This window comes from Pinus tabuliformis, chromosome 5_1, assembly GCF_031772625.1.
Source record: "Pinus tabuliformis cultivar Carrire ecotype Pingquan chromosome 5_1, CPIR1, whole genome shotgun sequence".
Classification (NCBI taxonomy): domain Eukaryota; kingdom Viridiplantae; phylum Streptophyta; class Pinopsida; order Pinales; family Pinaceae; genus Pinus; species Pinus tabuliformis.
This window is the reverse complement of record NC_142305.1, coordinates 528238947-528243900: the sequence shown is the minus strand read 5'-3', so window position 1 is coordinate 528243900 and position 4954 is coordinate 528238947. Positions and strand designations below refer to the sequence as shown.

General features: G+C 42.9%; 1 pseudogene; it reads left to right on the top strand.

Moving 5' to 3' along the window:
- Positions 1 to 846: 846 nt before the first annotated feature.
- LOC149165859 (uncharacterized) lies at positions 847 to 1495 on the top strand (annotated as a pseudogene).
- Positions 1496 to 4954: the final 3459 nt, after the last annotated feature.

Genomic DNA, 4954 nt, shown 5'->3' with positions numbered 1-4954 from the left:
CTAGCAAAGCTAGGAATAGGGTTTAGATCTTCATCATCTCTAATGAGGGCTAGGACTCCTTCAATAATGCTTGTGGTTCACAATTAGGGTTCATGCATCATGCTTCAACTATCATACTGACATCAATGACAACTTTATCCAACAAATCGATCTCCTTTTCCTTCAATCTAGTGAAGTAATCCTTGACTCCCATCATATGGCAAGAAGCCCTGGTATCAATGTACCACAAGTTGGTGGCCACTGAACTTGAGAGACAATTAATGTGTGAGAACTCATTATCCAAATTTGCTGTCAACTCGTCCACTTCTATAGTAGCAGCAACCTGTTTCTTCTATTTTCCCTTCTTTTTGTTAGGGCATTGGCTAGCGACGTGTCTTGGCTAATGGCATGCAAACACTTGATCTTACATAGGTCTTTCTTCTTCTCACCCTTTGAAGATGACCTATCACTTGGTCCTTCTTGACCTTAGACTTATCCTTGCCTACTAGTGAAGTATTCTCCTCCTCTTCAAATCTCTTCTTCTAGTCACCACGCTGAGCTTCCTCTCAGATTTTCTCCTAGATGACATCTTCCCACACCCTTTCCCAAGAGAGATGCTGCTCCCTGCCAACCATATACTTGAAGTACAGCTCCCATTGTTTCATAAATCCATTCAAGGCTATACACACTAACTTAGGTTTTGGGATTGTATCCCCAACAGTCTCCATTTCATCCCTCAATTGTGTTATTCTAGTCAAGTAGGTGGACATGCCCTCGCGCTTGGACATTCTGATGTTGTGAAGTGTTGGACATAGATTGTCATTGATGTCAATATGGCAATATTCGAGGAGCAGATAGACGACAGAGATGGAGACTGTTTATGATTTGGGGAGCAAGATGATTGAAGGTTTGAGCAAGGAGAAGGTCCAGAGTGGGGATGTGATTGCGATCGATAAAGCTTCGGGGAAGATTACAAAGTTGGGGCGGTCTTTTGTGAGGTCCAGGGATTATGATGCAATGGGGCCGTAGACCAAGTTCGTACAGTGCCTGGAGGGAGAGCTTCAGAAACACAAAGAAGTGGTGCATTGCGTTACGCTGCATGAGATCGATGCTGGAGAGATCCATTCTAAAGTGAGGGAACAGATTGACAGTAAAGTTGCTGAATGGAGGGAAGAAGGCAAAGCTGAAATTGTACCAGGTGTGCTTTTTTATTGATGAAGTCCATATGCTTGACAGTGAATGCTTCTCATTTTTGAATCGTGCTCTAGAGAATGAGATGGCACCGATATTGGTTGTTGCAACAAATCGTGGCATCACAAAAATCCATGGAACAAACTACAAGTCTCCACATGGTATACCCATTGATCTATTAGACTGCCTGCTCATTATTTCGACACAGCGATACATGGAAGATGAATGTGAGCAGTCGGATCAAAGAGCAGCGGATCCAACGGTTGTCGCACGCGGAAGACGCACGGAGATTAACGTGCGGGAGAACAGCGGTTTCGGGCGGTAGATGGTTTTCCCGCACCGCTTATCGGGGCTCGGTGGTATCCATATGCGATGGCACGATCCCATAAGATCACGACGCGTGGCAGACAAAAACCACCGCCCACGCAGATTTACGTGCGCGCAAGTTGCGCAATTGGGGTTTGCGACTACCGTCAGATCGTGCGACGGACGGTCAGATGACGAGGAAAGTGTGCGGGGTTTAACACCGCCCCCGCGGGTTAACGTGCGCGCAAGTCGCGCGATCGGGGCTTGCGACTACCGTCCGATCATGCGACGGACGGTCAGATGATAAGGAAAGTGCACCGGGTTTAATCGTGCGGTAAACATAGCGGAGACCGTCGGATTGTGGGCGATCGACGGTGGAGATCAAGGCAGGTTCAATCTCATGGGTTTCTGACTGTTATGACAGGGAAATGGTGAATTTGAGGATTTGGCGAGGAATGGTGACTTTTCACAGAGTTATAGAGTAAAAATGGAGGTAGCAGGGTTTATTTGATCCTCGAGTTGTTGGATTATAGCAGAGCTAACAATTGTAATTCGGCCTCTCTTCCGCATTAACGTGACCTGTAAGAATTTGATGAATCCGAATAGACAGAGGAAGCCATGGATCGGGAAGCTGAAAGATCAAGCGAGTCAGAGGAAACGACAACGACCGAGGAGGAAGCCAAAAAGGCGGTGGAAAGTGGAAACGATCAGTCAGAGGTGCCTGAAACACATAAAAACAGAAACACAAGGTGAAGTGTTGCTAATGTATGCATAATCTGTAAGAGAGGAAGCCGAAGAATAGGCAAGAGGCAGGAGAGACCAGAGAAGCAGGAGAACTGGAGAAAGGTAGAAGCTCAGCAGGGTTGGGTGCAGAAAACTACAGCAAAACAGTTGATACTAAGATTGGGTTGGAGCCCAAGAGGTTGGAGCCTCAGAACTGAACAGGACTAAAGTCATTAGGGGTAGGTGCTCCTAAGTGCAGAACCACTGCAAAACAGAGTTGGTGCTCTGGAGGTTGGAGCCTCACTGAAGTCCAAGTTGGAGCTTGGCAACTATCCACAGTTAGATATATATTTATATTGTATTTATTTCATTGTACTGTCTTGAGTTTTTAATAAAAGCATTTATTCCAGCTGCTGGTTTCTGTGTTCTATGTATACATATACATATCTATATATGCTTTTGGCAATCACTAGAATAAAAATTGTAAGAAATACTGATTCACCCCCCTCTCAGTATTTCCAACAATTGGTATCAGAGCAGGCTTCTTCATACTAGCCTAACAGCTTGAAGAAGGATCTGTAGCCATGATGAGAAATCATGAAGCATCAGGAAGACCTCCTTTGTTCGATGGCACTAACTTTAGTTTCTGGAAGAAAAGAATGACCTACTACTTAATGTCCCTTGGACCTGAAGTCTGGCATTTTGTTCAAAATGAATACAAAACTACTTCCACTCTTCCAACAGACCAAGACGAGAGGAAAGCCTACATCCCAAATGCAAAGGCCATGAACTCCACCACTAGTGGAATCACTAATTCTGAGTTTACAAAAATCATGCACTGTACCTCTGCCAAAGAAATGTGGGAGAAGCTAGTTGGCCTATATGATGGAGACTAAAAAACCAAAAAGGCAAAGCTTCAAACTCACAGAAGACAATTTGAAAGTTTGAGGATGGAAGATGAAAAAGATATTGCAGCATACGTCCTCCGAGTAGCTGAAGTAGTAAATTTCCTGAAAGGATTGGATGAAAAAGTTGAAGAAAGTACCATTGTTCAAAAGGTATTAAGGTCTCTTCCAGACAGGTTTGACTCCAAAATAAGTGCTATAGAAGAAGCAAAGGATCTAGATACCCTCAAAATGGATGAACTCTATGGAATTCTCACTGCCTATGAATTGAGGAAAGGTGGCCCAAGCTCCAAAGATGCAGCATTCAAGGCCTCAAGGTCAAAGAAGGGGAAAGAAAGGAATGACTGTAGTGATGAGTCAGATGTGGAATCCGAATTGGCTCAATTTGTACGAAAGCTAAAGAAAGGATCTAAGCTTAAAGGCAAGTATCCTCTTATCTGTTTTAAATGTGGTAAAATAGGTCATTATGCAGCAAAATGTCCTGATAAACATGATAGTGATGATGAAGGAAATTCTAAAAGAATGGCACATAAAAAGAAAGGTTTCAATAAGAAAAACTTCTTCTCCAAGCAAGATGAGTCTGATGAGGATGAGTTTATGGTCATCAAAAGGAAATCAGATGAGGAAAGCGATCATGATGAAAGCCAAGAAGCATTATTCATGGCACTCGCAGATGATGATGACTCAGGGCTGGAAGGAAATGTAGATGAACTATTAATAAGTGCCATTGAAGAAAATGAGAAACTACGGAACAAAATCATTTCTCTCAAAGTGGAAAACGAGGAAATAAGAAGGAGAGAAGATCTCTTGGAAGCAAAGCTTAAAGAAAAGGAATAGAATTGTGAAGAACGCGAGACCGGAATAGTGTCTCTAAGAAAGGAGTTGGAGCAAATTAAAAAGGGCTGTAAAAGCTCTCAAATGCTTGAGACTATTCTGAAAAATCAAAAAACTCAACATGACAAGTCTGGAATAGGTTTCAAAAGAGAATCCTCAAGTCTGGAATAGGTTTCAAAGGAGAATCCTCAAGCACTAAGAATAATACGAAAATCTATGCCGATGCACTTTCCTGCAATCCAAAGGATGAAAAGTGCACCCCAGATCCCAAGAATGAAGAGAGAATTACTCCAAAGAAGAATGTGGAGTCGAATCATGGACACTACAGCAAATACAAACCTGTACTCCACCAAGGGCCCATCGCAAATCGAAAGAACGAGGGAGGAGTAATTGCCAGGAAGGAAATCGACTCCAACCGTGGTTGCTTCAACAAGTACAAAACCATATTTTTGGGACACTGCTTTCACTGTAAAAACTTTGGTCATCAAGCCAGACATTGTATGGCTCGCAGAAGTGAAAAGACAAAGCTAAAGGAAAGAATAATCAACTCATATGCCCCCAAAAGGCAGGGACAAATCAAAATCTTTAATTCATTTGATCCCTTGACCAAATTTGATCTGATTTGCTCTTTTTGCTACAATAATGGACACTATGAACAAGATTGCCCACTCAAAGGAAGAAAGACGAGTAGGAAGAACTCCAGCATGGACAAATGCGACCTGGCTCTATATGCTCAAAATAATGAAAACCAGTGGTTTGTAGATAGTGGGTGCTCCAGACACATGGCAGGAGACAAAAGGAAGTTTGTCTCAATGAGAAAAAAGGAAGGGAATGTGTCTTTTGGAAGCGGATCAGGCAGAATTGCAGGACAAGGAACAATTACTCTGATCAATGGAAAAGGAAAAGCTTAAGATGCTCCGCTGGTTGATGGACTCAAACACAACCTCTTGAGTGTCAGCCAAATCTATGATCAAGGACATAAGGTTGTTTTCAGCACCAAAGACTGTGAAATAAGG